Below are 22,271 nucleotides of genomic sequence, written 5' to 3' on the forward strand. Positions count from 1 at the left end.
TTGAAGTTGTTAGTGGATCAACACTGATAAATGCTTAAAAAATTAATGCGTTTTTAAAAATGTTTCCACGTCTGATGAAATGGAATTCTAATAATATATTTTTTTAATTTCCTTTTTTCTTCAAAAAGCCAAAAATTTTATTTACTTTCACATTCTTGCTAAGGTATGAACGATTTTTCCTTTTGCATTTGTAATATACTTGTTTTTATTATTCTGAAAGCAAGGGCAAATACTTAATCAGAAAATAATTTTATTTCATCTATCCCATACATGAAAGAGAACTCATTTAAGAGTGAATTATTGAAGTCTTAGTAGTACAATAGCAGAGAATTGGCTGGGGCTCTAAAGCAGACTTTGTCCTCATGCCACAGAGCCTTGCAACACCAGCAAAGTTCAATAGACTGTACTGAGAAAAGAACTGAATATCTACTTAGCAATTGCTCTCCCAGCTAGGTCCATTAGTACCTGATTTCCCCCTGCCTAAATTCATCATTAAATGTGCATAGGTAAACATTTTTAGCATCCTCAAAGAGCTCTGCTCAGGGAATAGATTATGCATAAAATAAGTTGATTTATTAATCAATGCATCAATTCCCAAATCTCCAAATGTAGTTATCTACCATGTTGTCTATTTTATTTGTGAATTTTCTATAACAATTTTTGAGTTTCTCAGATTTATCCAACTTTAATTTCCAGGTTGACCTCTCATTGAAATATTAGAAGCAACAAATTTTAATTTTACACTAAGAAACATGTAACTAAAAATAAGTTATGCTTTATACAACAATATGTTGCATCATATCCTCATTTGGATTATAATAATCCTCAGTTATGTCAATCAAAAGATAAATGCTTTGATTTCCCTCAAGAATGTGAACGAAAACTTCATAGGGGATTATGAAACACGGAAACTAAATAAAGCTTTTCTTGTTCAGATGTTTTCCTTAAGCATGATGGATAATAAAAATGAGTAATATATAATCCACTTGAAATTAAATTTTAAAAATTTAAATGCATATTAATACAATAATTCCTTTTTCCATTATCTTTTAAAAATTTTTGGGGGGAAATAAAAATTCATCATATACTTATACAAGTGGTAAATTATGAGAGAATTTTCAATCTGGATGAGCCTAATATTTATAGAAAAGAGTTGTTTTATACAAGGACGTTTTTCTCTGCTTCCACAAGAATGTAACATTTCCTGAAGCATGGAATTTAAAATTGGAAAATAAACTCTTAGAAGAAAAGTGGTTCCTTTATTTATATTTTGGATTTAAAAGGTAAAATCTCTGTTTTGGCCCAAAGAGATTGTCTTTTCTCATATGCTTCTTGGGCATATTGTTGTAATTTGAAAAGAGATTCTGAAAATAGAGGCAATAAAACTGTTTCTGCTTGCAGGCTGTGAAATTCTCCCCACAAGGTTTTAAATTGAACTCGCTGAACAGGCAGAGAGAACCGCCTTCTTTCTTCAAAAATATAAGAGGACTTGTTCGGTAAGAGGAAAAGGTCTAACAGCATTCTCTGAAAGGGCCACGTTGAGTGCGCCTGTGATTGCTGCTCCTATCAGCTCCACTGCTATCATCAGAATATGCCAGAGAAGCAAAACGTGGGCATGTGACAAGCGAGAGTAAGTTAAAGCACAAACTAACCTAACTGCCCAGAAAAAAATATCTTAAAGAGATAAGACCATCTGATTTGTACATTTTGTAGTGTGAAAGTCCAAAAGAACCAGTGCTTAACATATCAATATATTCCTCAGTCAGCTACAGGTAAAACTGGAAATAAATTCCGTTCTCCTTGAAGTGACGTTTAAGACTTGCTTAAACTTTGAGTCTAGGTCCAGGATGAGAAGGGGAGATAATAGAAGGATAGGGAAATAATTCCTTCTACTATTCAAGTTTTATGAAATTATAACGCCTGCCTTTTAGCCCTTCAATAAAAGCAAAAGTTATTTTAATAAGAAATACATTTTTAAATTCTAATCAGAATTTCAAATCATAATAAGCCTTTTATGTATTTGGTGAACACTCTGCTAAAGCACTGTTTCAAGTTGTGGACTTTCAGATGTGGGGGTAGCTGAAAGGAAAAGCTCAATTAGCTCACACTGAGAGTGTTTCCATGTATCTATGTGTTATGGACTGAATGTTTGTGTCTCCCTAAAATTCATATATTGAAATCTAATTCCCATTGTGATGGTATTTGGAGGTGGGGCCTTTGAGAGGTAATTAGGTCATGAGAGCAGAGCCCACATGAGTTGGATTAGTGCCCTTATAGAAAGAATCCAGAGAGCTAGCTCACTCTCTTTCTGCCACAAGAACACCAGGAGAACTCGGCCTTCTGCCGCTGTGAAGAGGACTCTCACCCTGATCTCTGAGTTCCAGCATCCAGAACTTTGAGAAGTATTTTGTTGTAGCAGCCAAAAGTGACACCATTTGACCCTGTCCAGGAGCTACTTGTTTCAACTCTGCAATGTGGAAAAGTGCTTGTGAATACATGAGGGGAGAAAGGTACACTGAAGAATTTAGACAAATAAAACGATTAGACAGGACAATCTGATGTGAGGTACCTCTGGAAAGGAGTGAGAATTGGCATCACAATGGGATGTGTTAAACCACTCTAGAATATAAAATTAACCCTCAGGAAAGTGTTTTGAGTGAATGAAACCACCATAAAAATGGAAGACACTCTTAGATCCCACAGAGAGGCAGGTTGGTTCAGTCTTCAATGGAGAAAGGCACACCGAGCTCTGACGTGGCCTTCACAAGTGATGGCGGTTCAGCCTGCTTCTTCCCACCCCCCATGACTCTCAAACCAAAACAAGACAGGGCCCTGCCTCACTGCTTATACTGCACACTGCCAGCTTCCCACACTGGAGCTTTCCTGTTGCCTCTGATGTTGAGACTTGCTGCAAAACCCTCTTCCACCCAAGCTACAGGCAGAGAGCTGCTAGCTGGCCATGGTTGCTGTATTGTTACGGAATCTGGTTTCCCCAGTGGCTGCTTGGAGGGGCCAAATAACATCACATGAAAATGTTAATGCCCTTTGGGGTTAATTTTAACCAATAATGGGTGGGAGACAGGAAGAAAAGACAGATAAACTCTTTTCTCCTCTCCTCTAGCAGATATATCACCTGTGTAATCAGCTGTATTTTCTGGTAAAACTGTGTCAGCTCTGCCATGCACCGCTTTCTCTCCTCTGCCTTGCTCTCCTCTTATACTCACTTTTGTTTCTGTAATATTGTACCACACACACTCACACCCATTCAAGAAAACTAGTATGTATATCATACCTAATGTTCTCCTTCTAGGAAACCTGAATAATTGAGAAAGAAGATTGTTAGGAAAAATGGAAAATAGCCTTTTTCTTTTTTTGCAGCTATTTCTATCAACAATATACAGATGAAAAAAATGAAATTGTGAAATAGAACAAGTAAGCAATTGTGCAAACTGAAAAGAATACGAAAAATAAAAACACTCCACTCAGTCATAAAACTCAACAGTTGAGGCAGGAATAAAAATATTAGCTAAGTTCTTTAGTTTGGACCAGAGTTCAGTAGCATAAATTGGCAAACTTGAGAGTGTGGGAGATCAAGATTTGGCCAGCCTGAAATCTCTCTCTTTACCTTGATTGTTTTCTCTGACAGACATTTGACCTCCCCCACTAACTGCCTAAAGAATTTGACATAGAAGATCTGTTCCAGGAAGGAGTTACTATCTGATGTCTGTAATATAATGTAAAATAGATGTTACAATAGGAAAGGCACCAACAAGCCCATCTTGTCAAAAATTGTCTCTCTGGCCACATTCCCTAGATGGCCCTACAAGGAGCTGCCAGACAAACATTTACATTTATAAGGGAAATCTCCATTTGTAAAGGTATCTCCCTCTCTGTATTGGGAAGAGGGGGGATGACCTCATTTCTAGAAACTTATCAATGTGGAAGGTGAGGCCTTAAATCGGCATAATAACCTTACTCTTGTTTATTGTGCTTTAGTGGTAATCTCCTGTAACTGACTCCCCCCACCCCCAACACCCTCCTTTGTCTTTAGCTGATGATGGTATTTAAGACGAGAATTTCTGCTATTGTGTTGAGAAACACAGAGTCCCTGGTTTCTCCCATGTATACATGTTATTAAACTTGGTATTAGTTTCTCCTGCTAACATGTCTTGTTAATTATTTGGCCAGCCAGAAGAACCTTAAGGAAAAGGGCAGAGGGGGATTCTCCCTCTTCCCCTACAAGAGAGAATTCACTAAGTTTCTATATGAAAGTGGTCCAGATTTCTAGGACTTTTATTGTTACATATTTTTTGAGAGTAACTAACTGTCAAGTAAATAAAATCTAGTGATGACTTTCAACTATCTTATATGAACTTCATGAAATTAATGAGAAAAGATATAAGCTTTAAAAGAATCAGTTGGATTCTTCAGATAACATTATACAATGATATAACAATTTTGGTTGGGGGGTATATGTGTGTGGTGATTTTAAAAGCTATTTCTAACATCATCAGATTTAAAGTAGGCACTATATACCCCTGATATGCTTAGAAGCAAACCAGGATGTCTAGGCTGCTTATTATCTATACTCAAGTAGCCCTGTATAAGGATTTCAGCTTCATTTTCTTCCTTATTACTTTTGATACAAAGTCCTTGCTAGAAGGCTTGGAAGCAGGCTCATATATTTTGTATGCAAATATATCATATAATATATGATAATTTTTGCCTGGAAATGCCAAAGTTGAAAATAATGAGAAATACTTTCTTAAAAGGTTGGGTGAAGTCACACACGTAAAAAATCAGCCGATTCCCATCAGGCAAGTAAGCCACTTAGGCAGAGGATAGAAGGGAGAACTCTTTAAGAAAACACAAGCCACCTCACGGAAATGCAAGGGCAACCTTCATGATTGCTTTGCAAGTTAAAATACACCTCTCTCTGAGACTTTACTCCAGCTTTGTTACAGGCCAGTGACTAAGATATCCACAGACTAGAAGAAAAAAGCAATGTAATCGTTGTTTAGTTGAAAGACATCTGACATAGTACTATAACTGAGCACACCCGAATGGTCCAGGGGAATAAATCGCCACACAATAGCTAGAAATCATCTGCTGCACTCACTGTGGTGCTGTGACAGAAGTACAAAAAAAAAAAAAAGAAAAAAAAAAAGGTGCACATGGAAATCGCTAATATCAGAAATAGTGGCTGATGGCAAACCTTATTCACGTCACCAAAATAGATTCTGGAGGAGACTTGGAATAAAATGCAACAACATATAAATTTTTCAAATAGAAATGACCACGGCTTTTTTGTTGAAACCTAGGTGTAGTTGAATCTACACATAACATGTATTAAGAGTAGAGTCTACAAAGTCTTAATTTTTACTTTTTTTAATTTAAAATATTTTTCATTAAAATTTAAAATTTTTAATTTATTTTTATAACAATAGAGCCAAAGAAGAATGATTTTTTTAATCCTTTGAGAACACTGTATGTAAGAGCATCAGGAGAATAAGTGTTGTATCTCCCATTCCTAGAAGAATAGGTGGTCCATGAGATTATTCATAAGGATTAGGAAAGTTAGCCTCATCCAAATATGATGCACCCAATATGATGTAAGATTTGTTACTTTTGAATAAGCGATCCTTTCTCTAAAATGCAGTACTCCAATAGGATTAAATGCATAATAGGTATTAAAAATTCATGTCAATTTAGTGAATTACCAACTGAGTTTCCATCAAAGATACAAAGAGATTAGATCTAGCTAAGAAGGAAAGTGTATGCCAAAGTAAATAATCACACTGGGGAAATGCTGGGATACTGGAAGCTACCCAGGAACACTGAAAAGGAAGAATAACAATGTTAGGTCCTTCAAAACGTTGTATAGATCTAATTTTGCCTACTTCTTTTTTTCTACCAGTAGCAACTTTAAACTCCCTCTGAAAATTATCTTTAAGAAGACTGTAAGTGAAGCGAAATTTTATGCCGTCTAAGAACTAACCAAAATATGGCAGAATAGGTATAGAGCCATGACCTCGAATGAACTGTATTTTTTCTTTGCCTCACCCTCCTTTCTTCTGTTTTCTATCTTATCTATCCCCTTGGTACTCAGTTTGATCCCAAACCAGCAACATTGACATCATGTGGGAACTTGTTAGAAATTCAGAATCTTGAATCCCTTCCTCAGATATTAGATCAGATTCTGCATTTTAACAAAATTCCTCAAGTGATTCATAAAATTTGTAAAGCAAACTTTAATCATTTGTTTGTTTATTTACAAATTTAAACCCCTTCTCCATCCTTATTTAATTTTTTCCTCTTCTCTCCTCTTTGTTCTTGGATCTCTTCATCTTCATCACTTTCTTTAGGGGATGGTTTTTTTCTCTCTTTTCACTACATCTTGAGTTGATATTTCCTCAGTAAGTCTCTAGTAATGCTTTCCCAGCTTTGCTCATGATTGTCTTTCTGTCAGGAATGGCCTCTGGCCTAATGTGTGGTAATAGAGCTGGATATAAGAGGTTATCATCTCAAGGAACACTTCTCAATGAAGTCATTGATAACTTACTCACTTTTGTAACTCTCCATTCACAGTTTCCACAACATACCTTACATTAGCTACATTTTCTTGTATTATATTTTAAAATATTGGAGCGATTTAAATGAAATCCCTAAAGGTCAACATGCTCTTGGTAAATCCTACCCAAATCTTGGCTGAGACATAGCCTATAACAAGGTTTAACGGAGGCCTGCAGAGCTCTCCTTGTTTCTGAATAAACTGCCTTTCCCCGGCCAGGACACCACCTGCTAAAGTTTTTTAAAAAAGTCTATAAACCTCCATGGTCCATGTAAAGTAGCCCTTCCCCAGCCATGACAGCAAATACCCTACTAACTGCCTACGAGAAATCCCGAGGGGATGCTGTAAGGTTTTTCTGCTCCTAAGAGACCAGCAAAACTAACCTCATCATATCTTACATTGCAGCACATCTGAGACACTGCCAAAAATCCAAGCCTCCCGGAAAGGCCATCACCACCCAGATGCAAAATATAGCATACCTCAGTACATCTATCTACTCATTAACACCATTTCCCACCTGGCTATGATTTCCCAACCACCATTCCTTTTGTAATTCATGTTCTGATATCAGTACAATCTAGTCATTTTTCACCTCTTCTCTGAAAGCTCCTTTCACACTGTATGTTCTAATCAAAACCCTGCTATAACCCAAAGACATTGCTTCTCTTAAAATACTATCAAACAAAGGCATTCTTCTCCATCCTTGTGACCTCAGAGACTGAGTGGGTTAGGTACCGCATTGGTATTTCCAGTTTATATTTCTTGTATGTTTCCTCAAAAATACTCTTCCACTGAACTCTTTCTTTCAGACTATGCCACCATTTGTCTTTATTTGTTAAATATTTTAGCCTTCCTTTCCATGAATGCACCAAAATTTCTTGGAAATTTCAACACTCACATATATCATTTGTCCAGTACCTCAGGCTTCACTTCCTTCACCTCCCTACTTCCTACAGCAGGTTATTCCAGGTCACCTCAGTTATCTTCTCTCATGAGGAAATATTTGATCTCATCATCAAAATTATTGTGCCATCTCCAAAATCTCTAATCACCACTTCCTATCTTTCCAGTTAACATACACAAGGAACAATACTTTGATCTATAAGGGCCAAATAGGGAATCACGCCTTTCATTCCTGCCATCCAATAATCAGGTGTCCTTATCATAGTGGTGTTAGTAGAGACCATATGGACAGCTCCAACTCCCATTTCCACCCAGCAGTAATGAGAACTTTCCCTTGGGTTTCAATGATAACCAAATGGGGAGAAAACACTCTTCATTTACCTGACAGTAATGAAGCAACACTCCTCTTCCCTAGCTGGAGCAGTGTCAAAGAAAGCCAAATAAAAAAGATTAAATAAGATCCAAAATCTTATAAGAAAGTACCCCAAATGTCCAGGTTCCAATAAAAACATATCACCCATATCAAGAACCATGAAGATCTCAAAGGATGACACAAGACAATCACTAGATGTCAACACAGGTGACAGATGTTAGAATTATCTGACAAAGACTTTAAAGCAGCCATTATCTAAATGCTTCTATAAGCACTTATTCACATGTTTGAATTAAATGGAAAAATAGAATGACTCAGCAAAATAATAGAATGTCTAAGCAAAGAAAAGATATAAAGAAGAATGAAATAGAGATTTTAGAACTGAAATGAACTTAGATATTTAGCTGAGATTTCCGAGCAAAGTGTTAGAGGTATGGTCTGGTTTCTTTTTGCTGCTTTTAGTAAAATGCAACAGGAAAGAGATAAATTGAAGGAAAAATTATTAAACATAAAGGAACCAGGGCATGATGATTTTGGAAATCCTCACCTTACACATATAGCAAAAGATGCTAAAATTAAGATATTTATTGTCAAGAAAGTATCCTATAGAGAAAAATCTGAGATTGTAGCTTTATAACCATTTGCTACTAACTCAGAATGATCAAAAGTTCACAGTGTTCAGTCACACAAGTCTGAAGAAATTAAAGGTTGGCTCATTGATCCCCTCTGCCACGTCAGCAAAAAACAAAAATAGAGGAGATTATCTCAGAAAGATCTGTGGACAAATCTCATGATTAATGGAGTAAATCCCTGTTACTTACATGGGAGATCCACAAGGAACTTCAGGATGTTACAAGAGTAGAAACCCTACCAGCTTGGCCTGAAAGAGACAGGAAAAATTTAAAGAAGGCTGTTGGACCTGCCGTATTCTACAGGCAAGATAACAGGCTGATAAAACAATTCAACTACAAACAAATTCTACTTTTCATGAAAAAGGATGAGTGACTCAGAAGATGAAGTCAAGAGCCCATGGGAAGAGTTATGATTCCAGAGAGTGGATTTGTGAGCCTCATAAGATTATTCCTAGGCCCTGACAATAAAAGGAACTTACTCATCTATATTTAAAAATTGCTTGGGACCAGTTACTCTGTTTTTCCTTCATTTTTTTGCTTTTTGAATGGAAATTTCTATTAACTACTATCCTATGCCTCTCTCATCATTATGTTTTTGATGAGATAACTTGATTCTTGAGTTTCAGAGGTTCATAAATGGAGAGAAATTGTGCCTCAGGTTGGATTATACCCAGAGCCTCACCTCTACCTGATTTATATGACTTAGATGATGAGATTTGGGACTTTTGAGCTTCTATGATTAAGATGAGATTTTAGATGTGAGTTGACGCTGCAAGGAGTTGAGATTTGGGGGGATGTTTGGATGGGGTGAATGCATTTTGTGTGTGGTAGGGAGGTAAGTCTTTGGGGGCTATAATGTAGTAGCCAGAATAACGCCACCACTCTCCCCAAAGATGTCCACATCCAGAACCTGTGAATATGTTTTGTTAAATGGAAAAAAATGAATTAAGGTTGTAGATAGAATTAAGGTTGTTATCACCTGACTTTAAGGAAATTATTCTGGCTTATCCAGGTGGGCCCAATGTAATCAAAGGTCCTTTAAACATATGAAAGAGAAGCAGAAGACATTGTTAGAGTGCTACATGTAAGAAAGACTTGACCAGCCATTACTTGCTTTGAAAATGGAAGGGAGCTACAAGTCAAGGAATGAAGGCAGCTTCTAGAAGCTCAAAAAGATAAAAAAACAGAGTTTTTCCCTAGAGCCTCTAGAAGGAAATGCAGCCCTGTCAATGCCATGACTTTCAACCAGTGAGACCAATTTTGGATTTCTGACCACTAAAACTGTGAGATATAAATTTATGTTGTTTTAAGCCACTACATTTGTGGTAATTAAAGATTTCAACACTAACACTTTCAACAATTTGTTAGAATTATCTGACAAAGATTTTAAAGTAGCCATTATAAAAAATGCTCAACAAGCAATTACAAACATGCTTGAGAAAAATTAAAATGTTAAAAGCTTCAGCAAAGAAATAGAAATTTTCAGGAAAGAAATGGAAGTAGAACCAAATGGAAATTTTAGAAATATAAAGTACAACGCTGGATAAGAAGCTCAGTGGATAGACTCAAAAGCAGAGTGGAGGAGACAGAGGGAGAATTCTGAAAACTGAAAGATTTAAAAATAGAAGTCGCTCAGTTTAAACACAGAGAGAATTAGACTGAAAAGAAAAAGAGCACAGTGACTTGCAGGATTATAATGAAAGTTCTCACATTTATATCATCTGAGTCCTTGAGGAAAAGGACAAAGAGGGGAGGAATGAAAAACTGCTTAAAGAAATAATGGCTGAAAACTTTCCAAATATGGCAAGAGTCATAAACCTACAGACTAAAGGAACTAACCAACCCTAAATGATGTAAATCAAAGCAAACACACATAAAAATCAAACCTTTGAAAAGTAAAGACAAAGATAAAATATTGAAAAAAGCTAGAGAGAAATGAAATCTTAACCATAGGGGAAAAAAAAATTAATTCAAATGACAGTGGATTTTGCATCAAAAACTAGGGAGGCCAAAAGGAAAAGGTATTATATTTTTCAAATATTGCAAGAAAAGACCTGTCAACCCAGAATCCTAGATCCAGTAAAAATATCCTACAGGAATGATAGGGAAATTAAGACATTCTGGAATTAAAGAACACTAAGAGATTTGTCATCAACAGACCTACTCTAAAAGAATGGCTACAGGAAGTTCTCTAAATGAAAACAAAATGATAAAAGAAGGAACTTTGGAATATCACAAAGTAAGAAATAACATGACAAGTAAAAATATGGGTAAACACAACAGACTCTCCTCTTTATTTTCTAAATTATGTTCTATAGTTGAAGCAAAATTTTAACACACTGAAATAGTTTTAAATGTATGCAGAAGAAAGATTTAAGACAATTTATTATAAATGGGGGAGAATAATGAAATTTAATGAGAACTGTTTCTATACTTCCCTTGAACTGGTAAAATGATGAATACAAAAAACTATTATAAATTATGTATACAAAAATATTTTGAACTAAGTAAAAAAAAAAACACTATTCAAAATTTGTGGGCTGTAACTAATGCAATGCTTAGAGGGACTTGATGGCTCTAAATGCATACATTAAAATGGAATAATGATCTAAAATTAATAACACAAGATTCCACCATATAAAACTAGAGAAGAGCAAATAAACCTAAAGAGTACATAAGAAAAATTAAATAAAAATTAGAGCAGAAGCCAATGAAAACAATAGAGAATATTAACTAAGCAAAAAGATGGTTTCTTGGGGAGGGGAATAAAATTATAAACAGACTAATTAAAAAATAGAGATAAAACAGAAATTGCCACTATCAGAAATGAAAGAGGTGTCATTGTTACTGGTCCCATGGAAATTAAAAGGACAATAAAGGAATGCTGAAAACAATGCTATGCCAACAATTTTTTTTTTTTTATTGCAGTAACATTGGTTTATATCATTGTATAAATTTCAGGTGTACATCATTTTACTTCTATTTCTGCATAGATTACATCATGTTCACCACCCAAATACTAATTACAACCCAACACCATACACATGTGCCGAATTATCCCTTTCACCCTCCCCCCTCCCCCCTTCCCCTCTGGTAACCACCAATCCAATCTCTGTCTCTATGTGTTTGTTTATTGTTGTTATTATCTACTACTTAATGAAGGAAATCATGCGGTATTTCACCTTCTCCCTCTGACTTATTTCGTTTTGCACAATACCCGAAATGTCCATCCACGTTGTCACAAATGGCTGGATTTCATCGTTTCTTATGGCTGAGTAGTATTCCATTGTGTATATATACCACATCTTCTTTATCCATTCGTCCCTTGATGGTCCCTTAGGTTGCTTCCAAGTCTTGGCTATTGTGAATAACGCTGCAATGAACACAGGGGTGCATGTATCTTTACACATTGGTGTTTTCAAGTTCTTTGGATAAATACCCAGCAGTGGAATAGCTGGATCATATGGTAGTTCTATCCTTGATTTTTTGAGGAATCTCCATACTGTTTTCCATAGTGGCTGCACCAGTTTGCACTCCCACCAGCAGTGTATGAGAGTTCCCTTCTCTCCACATCCTCTCCAACATATGTTGTTTCCTATCTTGTTAATTATAGCCATTCTGACCGGCATGAGGTGATAACTCATTGTAGTTTTGATTTGCATTTCCCTGATAGTTAATGATTTTGAACATCTTTTCATGTGCCTGTTGGCCATCTGTATATCTTCTTTGGAGAAATGCCTGTTCAGGTCTTTTGCTCATTTTTTAATTGGGTTGTTAGTTTTTTTGTTGTTGAGATGCATGAGTTCTTTATATATTTTAGAGATTAAGCCCTTATCAGATGTATGGTTTGCAAATATCTTCTCCCAATTGTTAGGTTGTCTTTTCGTTTTGTTGATGGTTTCCTTTGCTGTGCAGAAGATTTTTAGGTTGATGTAGTCCCAGTTGTTTATTTTTTCTATTGTTTCTCTTGCCCAGTCAGACATGGTGCTTGAAAATATGTTGCTAAGACCGATGTTGAAGAGTGTACTGCCTATGTTTTCTTCTAGAAGTTTCATAGTTTCAGGTCTTACGTTCAAGTATTTAATCCATTTTGAGTTAATTTTTGTGTATGGTGTAAGGTAAGGGTCTACTTTCATTTTTTTGCATGTGGCTATCCAGTTTTCCCAACACCATTTGTTGAAGAGACTTTCTTTTCTCCATTCTATGTTCTTGGCTCCTTTGTCAAAAATTAGCTGTCCATAGATGTGTGGGTTTCTTTCTGGGCTTTCGATTCTATTCCATTGATCTCTGTGTCTGCTTTTGTGCCAGTACCATGCTGTTTTGGTTACTATAGCTTTGTAGTATATTTTGAAATCAGGGAGTGTGATACCTCCAGCTTTGTTCTTTTTTCTCGGGATTCCTTTACCTATTCGGGGTGTTTTGTTGTTCCATATAAATTTTAGGATACTTTGTTCTATTTCTGTGAAAAGTGTTGTTGGAACTTTGATAGGGATTGCATTGAATCTATAGATTGCTTTAGGAAATATGGACATCTTAACTATGTTAATTCTCCAATCCAAGAGCACAGAATATCTTTCCATTTGTTTGTGTCTTCTTCAATTTCTTTCAGCAATGTTTTATAGTTTTCGGTGTACAGATCTTTCACCTCTTTGGTTAAGTTTATTCCTAGGTATTTTATTCTCTTTGTTGCAATTGTAAATAGGATGGTATTCTTAATTCCTCTTTCTGCTACTTCATTCTCAGTGTATAGAAATGCAACTGATTTTTGTATGTTGATTTTGTATCCTGCAACTTTACCATATTCGTTTATTACTTCTAAGAGTTTTCTGGTGGATTCTTTAGGGTTTTCTATATATAAAATCATGTCATCTGCAAATAGTGACAGTTTCACTTCTTCCTTTCCAATTTGGATCCCTTTTATTTCTTTTTCTTGTCTGATTGCTCTGGCTAGGACTTCCAGTACTATGTTAAATAGGAGTGGTGAAAGTGGGCATCCTTGTCTGGTTCCTGTTCTTAGAGGGATAGCTTTCAGTTTTTCACCATTGAGGATGATATTAGCTGTGGGTTTCTCATATATGGTCTTTATTATGTTGAGGTACTTTCCTTCTATACCCATTTTATTCAGAGTTTTTATCATAAATGGATGCTGTATCTTGTCAAATGCTTTCTCTGCATCTATTGAGATGATCATGTGATTTTTATTCTTCATTTTATTAATGTGGTGTATCACGTTGATTGATTTGTGAATGTTAAACCATCCCTGCATCCCTGGAATAAATCCCACTTGATCATGGTGTATAATCTTTTTAACGTATTGTTGTATGTGATTTGCTAGTATTTTGTTGAGGATTTTTGCATCGATGTTCATCAGTGATATTGGCCTGTAGTTTTCTTTTTTTGTGTTGTCCTTGTCTGGTTTTGGTTTCAGGGTAATGTTGGCTTTGTAGAATGAGTTAGGGAGCTTCCCCTCTTCCTCAATTTTTTGGAAGAGTTTGAGAAGGATAGGTGTTAACGTCTTCTTTGAATGTTTGGTAGAATTCACCAGGGAAGCCGTCTGGTCCTGGACTTTTATTTTTGGGGAGGTTTTTGATTACTGTTTCGATCTCCTTACTGGTGATTGGTCTATTCAAATTCTCTACTTCTTCTTGATCCAGTTTTGGAAGGTTGTATGATTCTAAGAATTTATCCATTTCTTCCAGATTGTCGAATTGGTTGGCATACAGCTTTTCATAGTAGTCTCTTATAATCTTTTGTATTTCTGAGATGTATGTTGTAATTTCTCCTCTTTCATTTCTGATTTTACTTATTTGTGCCTTCTCTCTTTTTTTCTTGGTGAGTCTAGCTAAAGGTTTGTCAATTTTGTTGATCTTTTCAAAGAACCACCTCTTGGTTTTATTAATTTTTTCTATTGTTTTTTGGTCTCTATTTCATTTATTTCTGCTCTGATTTTTATTATTTCCCTTCTTCTACTGATTTTGGGCTTTGTTTATTCTTCTTTTTCCAGTTCCTTTCGGTGCATTATTAGATTGTTTATTTGAGATCTTTCTCATTTGTTGAGATAGGCCTGTATTGCTATAAACTTCCCTCTTAGAACCGCTTTTGCTGTATCCCATAAATTCTGGCATGTGATATTTTCATTTTCATTTGTCTCCAGGTATTTTTTGATTTCTTCTTTGATTTCTTCATTGACCCAGTCATTGTTCAGTAGCATTTTGTTTAATCTCCACATATTTGTGGATTTTCTGATTTTCTTCCTGTAGTTGATTTCTAGTTTCATACCGTTGTGGTCAGAAAAGATGCTTGGTATTATTCCAACCTTCTTAAATTTGTGGAGACTTGTTTTGTGGCCTAATATGTGATCAATCCTGGAGAATATTCCATGTGCATTTGAAAAGAACGTGTATTCTTCGGTTTTTGGATGGAATGCTCTGTATATATCTACTAGGTCCATCTGTTCTAGTGTGTCATTTAACGCCAATGTTTCCTTATTAATCTTCTGTTTGGATGATCTATCCGTTGGTGTAAGTGGAGTGTTAAAGTCCCCTACTATTATTGTGTTACTCTATTTCTGTTTTTATGTCTGTTAATAATTGCTTTATATATTTAGGTGCACCTACATTGGGTGCGTAGATATTTACAAGTGTTATATCCTCTTGTTGGATTTTTCCCTTGATCATTATGTAATGCCCTTCCTTGTCTCTTTTTACAGTTTTTGTTTTAAAGTCTATGTTGTCTGATACGAGTACTGCTACCCCAGCTTTCTTTTCATTGCCATTTGTGTGGAGTATCTTTTTCCATCTCTTCACTTTCAGTTTGTGAGTGTCTTTAGGTCTGAAGTGTGTCTCTTGTATGCAGCATATATATGGGTCTTGTTTTTTTATCCAGTCAGCCACTCTATGCCTTTTAATTGGAGCATTTAGTCCATTGACGTTTAAAGTAGCTATTGATAAGTATGTACTTACTGCCATTTTTTAACTTTTTTTTTTCTCAGTGTTTTAGTAGTGCTTCTCTGTTCCTTTCTTCTTCTATACAGAATTGATGGTCTCTTTAGTTTGACCTCTGTCTGAAAGCTGTACTCTTTAACTCCCCTCCTCCATCCTTTTAGGTTTTTGATATCATATCTAACCTCTTTTTTGTGCATTTGTATCCATTATGTTCTTATCATGGAAATAGATAATTTTTCCTATTTGTGGTCTTCTCTTTTTCCCTTAAATCAGTCCCTTTAACATTTCTTGTAGCACTGGTTTCTTGTTGATGAACTCCTTTAATTTTTGCTTGTCTGAGAAATTTTTGATCTCTCCTTCCATTTTGAATGATAACCTTGCTGGGTAGAGTATTCTTGGCTGTAAGTTTTTTCCTTTTAGCACTTTAAATATATCGTGCCACTCTCTTCTAGCCTGTAAGGTTTCTGCTGAGAAGTCAGCTGATAGCCTATGGGGTTTCCTTTGTATGTAACTTGTCTTTCTCTTGCGGCTTTTAGGATTCTCTCTTTATCTTTAATTCTGGACATTTTGATTATGATGTGTCTTGGTGTGGGCCTCTTTAGGTTTACGTTGTTTGGGGCTCTCTCTGCTTCCTGTACCTGGATGTCTGTTTCCTTCCTTAGGTTAGGGAAGTTTTCATCTATTATTTCTTGAAATAGATTCTCTGCCCCTTTGTCTTGCTCTTCTCCTTCAGGGACACCTATAACACAGAGGTTAGTGCGCTTGATGTTGTCCCAGAGGTCCCTTAGACTGTCCTCACTCTTTTTAATTCTTTTCTCTTTTACCTGTTCAGCTTGGGTAATTTCTTCTAGTCTTTCGTCCAGCTCACAGATCTGTTCTTCTGTATCCTCTACTCTGCTTTTGAGTCCCTCTAGTGAATTTTTCATTTCCAGTATTGTATTCTTCATTTCTGATTGGTTCTTTTTTATATCTTCCATTTCTTTGTTGACATTCTCACTGAGTTCATCTATTCTTCTCCCCAGATCAGTGAGCATCCTTAACACTCTTAGTTTGAACTCTCTGTCAGGTAGGTTGCTCATTTCTGTTTCACTTAGTTCCTTTTCTGGGGTTTTGTCCTGTTCTCTTACTTGGAATGTATTCCTTTGCCTCCTCATTTTGCCTCTTTCCCTGTGCTTGTGTCTATGTATTAGGTAGGTCAGCTACGTCTCTTGCTCTTGGATAGGTGACCTTATGTAAGTGATGGCTTAGGAGGCCTGCAGTGTGCTTCCCTCAGTTCTCAATGTTCCAGGGGTGACCCCTATGTGGGCTATGTGTGTCCTTCTGTTGTGGCCTGTTTGCTCTCCCTGTAGGCGCCCAGGGAGGCTGAGTTATGCTCCTGGTCAGCTGTTGTAATGCTCAGCTGCTTGTAGTTGTTGTGGGCCCTTCAGTCTCTTTATCAGGTGTGGAGAGCCCCAGCACAGTTGGCTGCAAGTTCTAATACCACATTTGTGTTGCAGTATTTCTTTTAAGTGAGTAGGCCCCCAGCTTGGCAGGTTGTTAGGCTCAGGGCCTTACAATTGCTATAAGCCTCCAGGCTTTAAGTCTCTTGTCAGCTCTCTGAGGATTGCAGCTGGGTGGGGCTGGCCTCAGGCACAGGAGCACCCAATTGTTTCAGGCTTTGGAAGCTGGGGCAAACCCCCTATGTGGGTCTTTGAGAAGCACAAGTCTTCTGCAGCTGACAAGCCCTGCTGCCCACAGGTCCACACACACACAGTCAACACAGTCCTGCCCTGTGTGTGCGCCCTGACCTCCTGAATCGGACCCAGTCTCTCCACGGCGGGAGCCCCACACACTCCACCACCACCCCACACTCTCCACCCGCTCCTTGTGCACGTCCTGCCCTGCTGAAGTCGGCTCAGTTGCCAGGCAGCAGGGAATCCAGTCACCAATCTATGCAGGCCCACAAGTTGCCTGAGGGCTTGTTGTTGGGTGGGGCCAGTCTCTAGGGTGGGCTGCCCACCCTGGCTGAGCCGGATTAAATCGGTGGTCTAGTGGCTGGGGCAGACCCTGGGCTAGCAGGCCCCAGGGAGAACTCCAATGGCGTCTGTGTCAGCAAGCCCACACCAGGACACAACAATGGCCACTGCCAATGTCCCAGTCCCTGGAGAGGTCTAACCCCTCACTGAGAAGCACTCAGGGCCTATTAGGTGAGTCTCTTTTCACCCCAGCACTGTGCACCTTTCTTTCTGGTGATTTTAGGTTGCTTTCTGAAACGGATGAGTTTGCGAGTGGGCCCTTTAAGAGCCGGTTTTAATTTCTTTGTGAACCAGCTTTTTTGGGGGTAGTCTCCAATGTTTTAGTAGCAGGCAAAGTCCGATATTATGCCACTCGTCTCGATTGTGCTGGGTCCACAAAATGCTCCCAGCAGGGGCGCTCCCCGGCTCAGGGCCCCACACCTCCAGGGAGGGCTGCGTACCTGTGCACTGCTCCCGGGCAGCCGTGAAGCACTCCAGCTTGTGAAGGCAGCGTTTTTCCTCTCCAGAAGGGAGTTTCTGCCTCTTCTACCTCAGTTAGGATTGTCCTTTGTTGCAGGAGTTCCTCTTATCCAGTTTTCAGTTCTGTCTGAGGGGTAATTTTTCCACGAGTAGTTGTAAATTGGCTGTGTCCACGGGAGGAGGTGAGTTCAGAGTCTGCCTGCGCCGCCATCTTGACTTCCTCCCCCTATGCCAACAAATTTGATAAATTATATGAAATTCCCTGAAAAGACAAACTACCTAAAGTGACCCACAGAAAATAAACTGAATAGCTCCATGTCTATTACAGAAATTAAATGAATAATTAATCAATGTCCAAAAAAAGAAAGAACCAGGCCCAGATAAGTTCATTGGTGAATTCTACCAAGCACTTAAAGAATAAATAATACCAATTTTCCACAATTTGTTTCAGAACTTAGAAGCAGAGGGAACACTTCAAAACTCATTCAGTGAGTCCAAAGTTATTCTAATAGCAAAACAAGATAAAGATATTACTAGAAAGGAAAATTATGGACCAGTATCTTTCATGGACATAGATGTGAAAATTTTCAACAAGATATTAGCAAGTCAAATCCAGCAACGTTTAAAAAGAATTATACACCATAACCAAGTAGGATTTATTTCAACTATGAAAGGGTGGTCCGACATTTGAAAAACAATCAATGTAATTCACCATTGCAACAGGCAAAAGAAAAAAAAAATCACAAAATCAAACCAATAGATACTGAAAAAGCATCTATTTTACAAACTCCAACATCCATTCATGATAAAAACACAAAATTAGGAATAGAGGGCAACTGCTTCAACTTGATAAAGAATATCACAAAATGCCTGCAGCTCACATAATACTGAATGGTGAGAAACTGGATACTTTCCCTCTACGATTGGAAACAAGACAAGGATATTCTCTGTCACCAATGCTATTCAACATTGTATTGTAATTCTGAACTAGTGCATTAAGGTAGGAAAAAGAAATAAAATTATACCAATTGGAAATGAAGAAATAAAGCTGTCTTTATTTGCAGAAGGCATGATCATCTAGGCAGAAAACCCCCAAGAATTGACAAAAGAATTAATGGAATTAACAGTGAGTATAACAAAGTCATAAGATACAAGATTAACATGGAAAAATCAACTGCTCTCCTATGTATCACTAATGAACAATTGGAATTTGATATTTAAATATCAATACTATTTACAATAGCACCAATAAAATGAAATGCTTAGTATACATTTAACAAAGTATGTACCATATCTGTGCAAGACTGCAAAACACTGGTGAAGACATCATAGATCTAAACAAATGAAGAGATAGCCCATGTTTAAGTATTGGAATATTCAATATTGTTAAGATATTAGTTTTTCTCAGTTTGATTCATAGATTTTTCAATGCAATCCCAATCAAACTTCCAGCAAGCTTTTTATAGCTATCAACAAACCATCAAAAATTTCTAGGGGCTGGCCCCTGGCCTAGTGGTTAAGTTCAATGTGCTCTGCTTCTGTGGACCAGGTTCGGTCCCCAGGTGTGGACCTACACCACTCACCAGCAGCCATGCTGTGGCAGTGACCCACATACAAAATAGAGGAAGACTGCAACAGATATTAGCTCAGGGCGAATCTTCCTCAAGCAAAAAGAGGAAGATTGGCAACAGATGTTAGCTCAGGGAGAATCTTCCTCAACAACAACAAAAAACGTTTCTATAGATGGTACCATAGGAAGGTACCTCCTCCCATAGATACACTGAGTCTACAGCTACGTATGGAACAATTTCCTCTTTAAAAAACCCAAGGTCTGGGGACCGGCCCGGTGGCGCAAGCGGTTAAGTGCACACGTTCCGCTGCTGCAGCCTGGGGGTTCGCCGGTTCGGATCCCGGGTGTGCACCGACGCACCGCTTGTTAAGCCATGCTGTGGCGGCGTCCCATATAAAGTGGAGGAAGATGGGCATGGATGTTAGCCCAGGGCCAGTCTTCCTCAGCAAAAAAAAGAGGAGGATAGGCATTGGATGCTAGCTCAGGGCTGGTCCTCCTCACAAAAAAAAAAAAGAAAAAAAACCCAAGGTCTGGCCAAATGACAACTACACATCAGGCAAATGAGAAGAAAACCACATCGAAGTGGGAAGGAGAGGCGGGTAGGAGAAGCTGAGACCCAATCTCCCCATAAACCCCACCCCCAGCAAGGGAACTCAAAACCCAGAGCTTCTCCCTGAGGAGCAAATGATTCTAACCCTGTACTGAGCATCCCAACTTTTAAAACATGCACTTGAAAGACAAGCCCTCAAAATATCTAACTTTGAAAACTAACAGGGCTCACATCCCGAGACCCACAAGACTGAGGGGATCTGAGAAACAGCTCTTAAACGGCCTGTGTGCTCAAACTCACCCACCCCAGGGTCCAGCTCAGAGGCAGCCAATTGTGCCCAGACTTAAAGTGAAGGACCTTCACCTGCTTATATTAAAATATCAGCCTGAGGGGCCGTCATCTAATTTAACACATACATCTAGGAGCCTGCTGGAACATTCTCTGGGAATGGAGACTGGCCAGTGCCATCTTGCTGTTTGCTGTGCTCCAGAGCACCAGAATCTCCCAGAAGGGAGCTTTTATACATGTCTAATGCCCCGATTTTTGTGGCTGTCACCCAGGGGATACCTCTTGATCATCTGGCTCTGGAGGCCAGGAGAGCTTGCGTTCCTGGTCCCAGGGGACTGTAATAATCAGTGTTACCCAGAAAGGAGCTCATACCCCTGTCTGGTACCCCAATTTTTGTAACTGCTGCTAGGAGGACATCTATACAGTGGCCAGTGCAGCTGATGGTCATGAGTCCCACAGGACTGTAACCAAGAAAGAAAGAGTTCTTAAAGAGCTAGCACCCCCAGGGCACAACAAGAGGCAACAGACCCAGGAGCTCATCTTTCTGTGGAGGCATATTAGCTAATCATCATGACTGCCACCTGAGGGGCAGGCTTCTAATTAAACATGCATCTAGGGGCTGACTGTAATCCTTTTCAGAGACCTTGGAGGGCAAGCGCTATCTTTGCGCTCACCCTCTACTGTGCTCTGGAGAGCCAGTGTCTCCTGGAGGAGAGATTTACTCACATCTGGTGCCCTGGTTTTTATGGCTGCTGCTCAGGGAACACCCCTTGATTGGCTGGCTCTGGTGGCCAGGGGTGGCTTGCATTCCTGGGTCCCACAGGACTGTGGCAATCCAAGAGATGGTTTTTGGCAGGCCGCATCCTCCAAGGCACTGCACAGTGTACTGAGGCACCCCCCACTCAAGTCTTTCTGTGAAAGAGGACACTTTGCTTGTCCTGGAGCTTTGGCCTGAGGGTCAGGCTTTGGGCTTTGCACACATGTAGTGTGCAATGGAGCTGCTCTCAAAGAACATATATTATGGACACTATCTTAGCACTCTCCCTCTATTTTGCTCCAGCTCACTGCTATCACCCAGCAAAGAGCTTATACACTTTGTCTGGAGCCCCAATTTTTGTAACTGCTGCCCAGGTGACACCTCCAGATGACCTGGCTCTGGGGCCAGCAGGGCTTACACTTTCAGTCCCACAGGACTATATATATTTTTGTACTTCTAAGAGATGATGTCTGAGCATCTGACTTCTAGTCAGCCTGAATCTAGGTATTGAGTTCCTCCCCTTTGGGACACTGACAGGTCTTAGCACATCGTCAACTACTGGGAGCTATTAAAAATTTAATAGGCTACTTGGACAAGCACAAAGGTTTGAGAGACAACCAAGAGCTGAGACAGAGTTGAAGGACAAGGTTCATCTCCTACACAAGGCTACTCCTTCAAGACTGGGAGAGGTGGTTATTTCATCTACTGTATAGAAACCGACACAGAGAGTCAAGCAAAATGAAGTAATAAAGGAATATTTTCTGAATGAAAGAACAGGATAAAACCTCAGAAAAATATCTTAATAAAATAGAGATATGTAATTTACCTGATAAAGAGTTCAAAGTAATGGTTATAAAGATGCTCACTGAACTGAGGAGAAGAATGAATGAACATAGTGAGAACTTCAACAAAGAGATGGAAAATATAAGAAAGTACTAAATAGAAGTCACAGAGATGAAGAATACAATAACTGAACTTAAAAATACACTACAGGGGTTCAACAGCAGACTAGATGAAGCAGAAGAAAGGATCAGTCAACTCAAAGACAAGGATGTGGAACTCATCCAATCAGAGCAGCAAAAAGAAAAAAAGAATGAAAAAAAGTGAAGATAGCTTAAGGGTCTTACATGACAACATCAAATAGACTAACATTCACATTGTAGGGCTCCCGGAATGAGAAGAGAGTGAGAAAAAGGAGCAGAAATATTA

At 38.4% G+C, this 22,271-nt stretch overlaps 1 long non-coding RNA gene across 2 annotated transcripts in view; it reads left to right on the forward strand.

Moving 5' to 3' along the window:
* The window catches only part of LOC147918174 (uncharacterized), a 256,706-nt gene that overhangs the window by 205,565 nt on the left and 28,870 nt on the right, over positions 1 to 22,271 (forward strand). Inside the window, exon 3 of one of the 2 annotated variants that reach the window (XR_015553097.1) lies at positions 1,402 to 1,849. The exons of the other annotated variant lie outside the window; for it this stretch is intronic. This is a non-coding gene — a long non-coding RNA (uncharacterized LOC147918174). Of the gene's footprint in view, positions 1 to 1,401; positions 1,850 to 22,271 lie in introns of those variants that run through there. 2 annotated transcript variants of the gene reach the window in all.

Source organism: Ceratotherium simum, chromosome 1, assembly GCF_057802395.1.
Source record: "Ceratotherium simum simum isolate JZ-2026a chromosome 1, ASM5780239v1, whole genome shotgun sequence".
Classification (NCBI taxonomy): Eukaryota; Metazoa; Chordata; class Mammalia; order Perissodactyla; family Rhinocerotidae; genus Ceratotherium; species Ceratotherium simum.